This window comes from Durio zibethinus, chromosome 6, assembly GCF_047325235.1.
Source record: "Durio zibethinus cultivar Kanyao isolate XHJ-2024 chromosome 6, ASM4732523v1, whole genome shotgun sequence".
NCBI lineage: Eukaryota > Viridiplantae > Streptophyta > Magnoliopsida > Malvales > Malvaceae > Durio > Durio zibethinus.
The window spans coordinates 2,418,463-2,427,533 of NC_143167.1; the positions used below are offsets into that span (position 1 = coordinate 2,418,463).

Here is a 9,071-nt window from a genome sequence, read left to right on the forward strand (position 1 = left end):
AATTTTCAAATTGTGTTTATCATTTCACGATATTGAAATTGAATAAAAATCATTTCCATTTAAATTAAATTATTATCTAAGAATAGTAGTTCAACTCAATCTCATCACCAGTCAATTTTCTAACCAATTACGATTCTTTTTTTTGTTTTTACTGAAAAAATAAATAAAATGAATTTTAAACCCCAAGGGTTGTCTACAATTACTAATAACACAGAAGGAGAGAGAGTGGTGGGAGTGATCAATCCAAGGGATATCAAAATCAATAGCAGAATGTGTTTCAGATACATCGGCTCTTTTACTATTCCTCCTTGTACTGAAAATGTGGTTTGAAACATCGTCCTAAAGGTGAGCTTTGTTAACCTACTCAACTCCTCAAAATAATCAGCTTCGTTGCTCTTTTTTTTATTTATGTTGTATCCCTCTTTGATAAGATGGGGACTGTAACCAGGAAGCAAGTGAGATTGCTTCGTGTGGCCGTTCATGATGTAAGTTTCTGTACGAGTCAATTATACTTATGGAGAGGCTGATGTATAATTAATATTCTTTTGGTATATAAATTGATATTTAAAGAAATAAAATATATAATTTACCTCTTAAATTTTTAAATAATATTTATTTTAATCCAAATTCTATTGTTAGCTTTTAAATATGTTATTTGTTAAATAAAAATATTAATTATTTTGAAAAAATATCATGTAGATACCACATGACAAATACTAATTATTCGGTCCTAGACATTTTTTCGATTCAAGTAAAAAATATATATATTTTAATTTATATTAAAAATACTGATATCATGAGTGATGAATACATAATTTGATAATATTTGTCAAATATTATATATATAAGTTGATATGATTAGAGCATTAGAAAGATTAGAATTTGGGTTAATATAATATATAATTTAAAAGTTTATGATGTAAATTATATATTTTATATTTTTAAATATTAATTTATATATTTTCTCAAAATTCAAGTACAAAAAATATAATTATTTATGATTAATCTAATATTTTGCAGGCTTCAGATACTAATGCAAGACCACTACAACCACTAAACAACCGATCAGTTCAACTCTTTAGAACAGATGATAAGGAAGAAAATTAGAACTATGTATAATATTATATATATACTTATATCCAATAAATATAGATATGTATATATATGGTTGTGACCATATATACTTAAAAATATTAATGTTGAGGTAGCTTTTGTTAGTAAGAAAGCAGACTAATGCTTCCATTATCCGAAAAAAGAATAGTAAAATTAGAATATGCTCAGAATTTCAAGATTTCATTTGTTTTTGTTTTAAGTCATTACAAAAAAGGGAAATTTTGATGATCATATCTGAAAACTAGCATGGAAAAGATTAATCGAAATCAAAATCCTTTTAGAAAACGAAATTTTCTAATGCTTTTTCATTTTCTTACCATTATACCATTCTTCCAAGAACTTTGAGGTATTATCCATTGATGGCCTACAGAGAGGGTCATCCTCTATGCAACTCTTGGCTAAAACTGCTAAACGTAAAGCCTCGGCTAGGAGATAATCCTCCTTCAGAGATGGATCGTTGAAACTCCTCAATTGTTCAAAACACCTAACAATCCAATTGAATCTTTGAACAAATTTCCTTCTGTGGCCTCCCTTCCTGAAATAAGTTCAAGCAAACAACTCCAAATGCAAAAATATCCAACTTTTTCTGAAGTTGATCCATGCACGATGTACTCTGGATCTGAAGCAACCAATCCATTGACAGAATAGATGTTGTTGTGATTCCTTACGGCAAGAGTTGATCCAATATTTGCTAGTTTCGCCCTCCACTTCGACGTCACAAAAATATTCCTGCTATTTACGCTTATATGAGCTTAGGAAGGGAAAATACAATAATGTAAATAGTGAAGACTGGTTGCTACATCAAAAGCTATTCGAGTCTTTCGATTCCAGTGGAGACGATTAGACTGATTTGATAAACAGTCCCTTTAGCAGCCATTGCTAGGGAGTTCAAAAATCAGATATGACCAGGAAAAGTCATTTTCACCTTAACAAATACCATGGAGATTCACAATATTAAGTTAATTGATCTTAGAATGCATGTCTATACTATAACCTGGCTGGTGTCTTCAAATATCATTTGCTTGATCATGACAGTAGCATTGTCAATCAACCCCTTATAGACTTGCTCTCCATTCTTGGTATCTTCATTGAAGTTATTTGTTGCTCTTTTTATATCCTCTGTGCCATAGTTGTACAAAGAAAATTTAATCCCAGCTAGAAGATCAGGAGACAAACAAGAATTTGTAAAGCTTCTGGCTGTTGAACATGAAAGTATAGAGTTTCTATCCGTAAATGACTGCAGTTTCTTTCTCTTCCTTCCATTTCTTTAAGGCCTTCACATAGAATCCACAAGCAAGCAATGCTACAACCACCAAGAAAAACCCAACAATTGATCCCGCAATATGCAAGTTCCTCAATTTTGTATTCATTGTTTTTTCAACTGCGATAATGGGAAGAAAACCAGGGGTTGGAGGAGGAGAATCTGGTACATTGAGGTTTATGATAGGATCTGATTTCAGTGGAACAAAACAGTTGTGTTAGGGAAAATAGTTGACTTAGGTTCCAAATAGTTAGCTGCCAAAAAATCTTCAGAAGCGAAGCCAAATTTCTCGGTTAGTGGGGTTGTTCCATCTCCTTCAAGAAGCGGGTAGGTCATTGTCATAATCACCATCAATCTTTATATATATATATATATATATATATATATATATAGAGAGAGAGAGAGAGAGAGAGAGAGAGAGAGAGAAAGAGAGGGTGTAATTGATTATCTTTTGAATTTATAACTAAGATTTTTTTATCTACATTTATAAGTTTGAGAGTTCATATCAGAAAAGTTTTAACAGCTTCACACGTTTATCCAAAAAATAATATCATTTAATTTTAAATTATTTTAAAAATTTTGGTTCTAATGATTTTTTATTAAATTTTAATATTTAAATATTAAAAATAATTTTTAAAAGTTTTTCATCAATGCAAAATTTCTAAAAATACTTCATCTCTTCAAAAGTATTTAAGAATACATTTGTTTTCTTAAAAAAGCTCTCTCATAGGAAAAAAAACTTAACCATTTTCTTTTATTAAATTTGCTTTATAAAAATATTATATAATTTTTTCACCATTTAAGTCAAATTTAAAAATATTTTTGCACTTAAAAATTTCTTAAAAGATCATTCATTTGCGATTACTAAGAATTTCATGATCAGACTTATTCTTTATTTACATTTTAAATTTTTAACTAAATTTAGAAATATTTTCTCATATAAATATTTATTAAAAAATTATTTATTTATGATTACTAAGAGTTTTATTTTTGAACGTATTCTTTATTTACATTTTAAATTTTTAGAATGAAAATAAATGATAATTATCTTTATTGAAATCTTATCTAAACCCTTCTATCATTTAGGTTGAATTTAGAGAAATTTTCACTTAAAAGACTTTTAAAAAATTAATCATTTGTGATTTTCCTAAAATTTCATCATTGGATAATTATCATATACTTTCATAAAAATTTATAAGTTATATTATTTGCGAATGCAATTACTTTTATTGAAATTTTATTTAAATCATTATACTATTTGAGTTAAATTTAGAAAAAAAATCTCTCTAAAATTTTTTTATAAAATTAATTATTTAAAATTTCTGAGACTCTCATCATTAGATAATTGTTATTCATTTCCAAAATTTTATAAAGTTTATTATTATTTTTTACTTTGAAAATAAATGTCAATTATTGCTATTAAAATTTTATCTAAATTTTTCCTACATTTGGATCAATTTTTAAAAAAATTTCTCACCTATAAATCTCCTAGAAAATTATCCATTTGTAATTTCTTAAAATTACTTTTTGAATAATTACTATTTATTTTTCAAGATTTGTTAAAGTTTTATTTTGACTTTAATTTATTTTGATTTATTTTTATTAATCAAATTAATAATTTTACCTAATTCAAAAAATTCCTACCTTAAGTAAAATATTATAAAAATAACATAAAATAAACCAATTAAAACACAATAAACAAAAAATTGACAAAAAAAAAAAAACAAAACTTGCAATACAAGTATAATTGGATTGATACTTAAGAAACTAAAAATCATTGTAAGAATTTGGAGGTGTCTTCGAAATCCTTGTCAGAAACTTCAACACTCATTAAAAAATATCACTGTAATAGAAAATTTTATCGAAACCTAAAAATCTCACCAAAAAATCATTGAAAACTAGAAAAAAAAAAACTTAAAATTTACACTTAAATTGCTTAAAACTTTTTGCTTTCAAATTATCTTATGTGATTATTGGTGTAACCTTATAAGTTATTTATAAGAACCTAATCTTAATTTGGTAAGGACTCTAGCTCAATAAAAAATTATTCTAAAAATTATCCTTAAAATATTCTTAAAATTGCATCCACATCCTCACCCTTGCTTTTTTTCAGAATCAAACTGCTAAAGAAATTGATGTAAGTACAAAACCCTTGAATTGAATGAATTTTTATCCTCCAATAATTCAACTTCATCTACACTCTTTTCAACTGTTTTCTTTTTTTATTTTATTTTTTTGTTTCAAAAAAAGATAAAACAAAGTAAAAATAATTTAAGAAATAATAAATAAAGATATATAAGAAATAACTCATTAAATAAAAATTACTAATGAAGATGAATAACCTATAAAGATAAATAAAAATAAATAATAAAACAACTTAAAATAATAAGAAGAAAATTGAACTTTTAAGTTTAGACTTAAATTGGATCCAAATAATATAAAAAATTAATACACCCCAAAAATAATTTCAAAATTTTAAACCCGAACAAAATAGAGTAACTACAATTATAAGATATTTTTCTCCATTAATGTTAGTTAAATTGTTAAGACAAGCACATCTCAAAGCCATATAAAGCCTGAAACCAATCTTTACATCATTCTCTTAAGTTGGATTTTCCTAGAGCAAGGTTAAGGATTTCAATAGACATTCAAAAACTCCACAAGCAATGTTTGAAATAACTATTTTCTCAAGGACTATAGAGTTTAAACTTGCTTGAAAGTATTGTCTAGAGTACAAACAATTGATTGGAACAAGAACTTCTCTACTTGGCTTGAAAAACTTTGATGGTGAAGCTATATTGTACCAAATTTCCTCTGAAACAGGCGATTCTAGGGTGCCTTAAACTTAGATAGCTTATATCCGATGAACAATCAAACGGTTCATAGTATTACTACGTAAAGCTTTAATTGATGGCAACCTATATGAGAAACAAAAGGTGAATCATTCTTCAAAAAACATGGAAAATTTTTATCAAGTGTTCTGTTAATGTAGTGTTATCTCACATATGATAAATATATAATTTTTTGTAATTTTCTATTTAGGTTGGGCCTCTTTATTTACTATCAATTAATTTTAAGTTTTATGCTAGTATTAGAGCTAGGATTTTCTTTTATTGCCCTTTCTTAATTTGTCACATGTAAGGCTTCTTCTATCTCTGTCTACACATAATAGGAGCCTGTTAATGTGGTGTTACCTCACATTTAATGAATATCTAATTTACTGTAGTCTTTATATTCAAGTTGAACCCCTCCACTTACTACAAATTAATTTTAAGTTAGATATTTAATATGATATCAGAGTCAAAAAAATTTTTTGTTGCTCTTTTCAAAATTGTTATGTGATAAGTTTCTTCTTTCTATGCATACACATGATAGAAGCCTGTTAAAGTGATGTTATATGAACTTGTTCAAAAATATTGTAATGAAAGTAACATAGGAGTTAAAGTGATGTTATCTTACATCCAATTAAAGTGGTATTATATGAACTTGTTTAACAATACTGTAATGAAAGGAACATAAGAGTTTGTCGCTAGGTATTTGACCAAATAGGATCATTCAATTCCTATAGAACCTATCACTAAAATACCCCTAGAGGGAGATAAGGCTAAGCGGAGCAAAAAAGGGTTTTCCATGAAAGGGGAAATGAAAACTATTAGCCCTACACGAAGTTTGTGAATAAGTGATTGTCTGATAATAAGCAAGAAATATCTGCCCTTCTATTAAAAAGGATGTATTGAACTCAAAATTCATTAGATACATTTTGTGAATGTCAACTAAGTATTGTAAGTAAATTAGTTCGGTTGTTTAATGATTTGATAACCAAAGTCATTCTTTGATAAAAGATAACTATAACACCACTTTAATTATATGTGAGATAACACTATTTTAATAGGCTACCATCACATATACGTGGAGATGGAAGAAACCTATCATATAACAAATTTGAAAAGAGCAACATAAGAAAATATTGATCTTGATATTATGTTAAACATTCAACTTAAAACTAATTGACAGTAAGTAGATGAACTTAACCTGAATATAAGATTATAAGAAATTATATATTTATCAGATATGAGATAACACTATATTAATATGTTCAAAGCAACAAGAAAAACTAGACGTAACTCCAAAGACCCTGACATATTTAAATATTCATATCCTAGCCTATTAGCTTCTAAATGAACAAAGAAATGCCGATCCAGGAATAGTCACCTTGTTTTATTACGTAGGTTGCTTTCAAAATAAATGGTTTTACATAAATTCAAACCTAAAAATGAAAAAGAACCAGTTATCAAATTTGAAATCACCATCAAATGCTGGCCTAAGAACTAGTGGACAACTGGGAATTCAATAAAAAAAATAATACAATAACAAATTTTGGGATCTTTTCTTCTTGTTATTTATTGATCATGAACTTTCCAACACCAGAGCATTCCATCCTATCTCGTTTTTCTTTAGGCAAGTACTTTGCTACATTGCATTAGATAGAGCATCACCAATCTGCAGTTAAGTTCACCATTTCAGCTTCAGGCTTCAAACAATAGTAGCCAACTGAGATTTTGGTCTCTCCTTTCGCCAGCTAAGGAACAGATTTGGATGCCTTTGCATCTTCAATGATTTGAGTGAAGTATCCAAGGTTTGACTAATGTAGTCAATATTTGACTGTTTGACTGATTTTTTTTTTATCACGTGCTGAGGCTTTGGCATTTCGTTGCTTTTTCTTTCCTTTTTTTTTTTTTTGGCTCTCATCTCATTTTTCTTGTTTTATTGCGAATGATGATATAAGAAAAGTGTAACGAAAATATAAGTCAATTTGAAATTTTATTCTGTTTAAAGAGAGATCATGACTAAGACCAGATTAAATTTATTTTTTTTTTAATTTTACTTTATCTTTAACCTTCAATTTTTATTTATTTATTTACTTAAATTTAACTTTTAAAAATTTCACTACACACATCATCTTAGTTGATAAATATAAATAATTTAAATTAACAATTGTTACGCGAATAAATAAGCTCCATAAATTTTCATGCCTTCTATATTAAAAAAAAATTTCATTGTTAAAAAGAAAAGCATTGCTTCAAACATCACTTAATACACACAATTAAAATGTATTAAAAGCTTAAGATAATTATAGCATTTAATTTTCCATAACACTTAATAATAATTTGTAGAGGTGTCGCGGTATGGGTCGAATTTCAAAGTGTAAAAATTTTTTATTTGTTTAAAAGATTAAAAGAGAACCAAAACTCATTTTCTTAAAAAATTGAGTTTAATCCATTTGATTGTTAATTCTTTCATTATTTATATTTTACTTTACATACTTTCTCAAATTTTGTTTTAAAAAAATATCAAAAAGTAAAACATAACGAGTAAATAATTAAAAAAGGTTTTATTCGAACACAATGATTTCATAAAAAATAAAAAAAATCAAATTATACTTTTATTATGTCAAATTCAATTCCTAAATATTTTATTTAAATAAAAATAATAAAAGAATAGGGAAAAAAATATTAAGCTAACAATGGAATAGTAGCGTAATTCGTCTTTATACCACATAAATGAAACATTCTATTAATACCTATTTTTTACTTTTCATACCTCATTTTAAAAAAAATATTATTATAAATAAAATTATTTAATTACTTATTTTTATTTGCTTCACACCCTTTTTATTTTTAAGTTTTTAAAATTGTAAATTTAAAAATTTTTAAAAATTTTTGAATTTATAAATTCGAAAGTTCTTAAAAGATATTAGATTTACATATCCATAAACTTTTAAAAGTTTATGAATTTATATATCCAAAAATTAAAAAAATTTTGTAATTTATTTTTTTTCAATTGATTCTTTTCTCAAATCTAAATGTAATTTTTTTTAATCTACTTGATATAAAAATTTAATATATTATACAACTTACTGGATATGTATATTCAAAAGTTTTAAAATTAAGATGCAAGTGATAATTAAAGAATTTCACTTAAAGAAAAAATAAAAAAAATGATGTAAAGAGAAAAAAATTAGAATGAATTTAAAACCCTTCCACATAAATCTTACAAAGGTCAATTATGTCATTTCAATTTAAACGAGACTAAAACACTGAACATGCTCTATAACCTAGGGCATTTTTATCTCATATAAAGATGATAATTTCACCTTCGAAGTTTATAATTGCATAACACTTTTTACTCTTCACACCTTTTTTTTTTTTAATTTTAAATTTTTATGACTAAAATATTTAATTATCTTTTTATAAGTTTTCATATATTCATTAATAAGTTGTATAATTTTTTTGATAAATTTTATAACTTATTAAAAATTTATTTTCAAAAAGAAAGGGAGAAAAATATAAAAAAATTTATTAACAATTTTTATTAATTGATATAATAAAAAAGTTATTATTGAAAATTTTTTATAAATTTTAAAATTAAAAGAAAAAAATTAATTTTACTATTTTTACTTAAAAAATATTATTTGATCATAAATAAATTTAAAATAAAATAATCAATTTATTTTTTTATAAATTTAAAATTTGTTCTTTTTTAAATAAATATTTATTTATTAGAATGATAATTAAAATTTTATAATAATTATAATTAAATTGAACTCTTTAAAATTTTTTGTTATTTACTTATCCCAATAGATTTTTTTACTTATTATATTAGATTTAAAAAAAAAAGAGTAATGTTTAATGATATC

At 25.2% G+C, this 9,071-nt stretch overlaps 1 pseudogene; it reads right to left on the bottom strand.

Annotated features, from left to right (window-relative positions):
* Window positions 1-1,318: 1,318 nt before the first annotated feature.
* Window positions 1,319-5,319, bottom strand: LOC111284230 (protein LYK5-like; annotated as a pseudogene).
* Window positions 5,320-9,071: the final 3,752 nt, after the last annotated feature.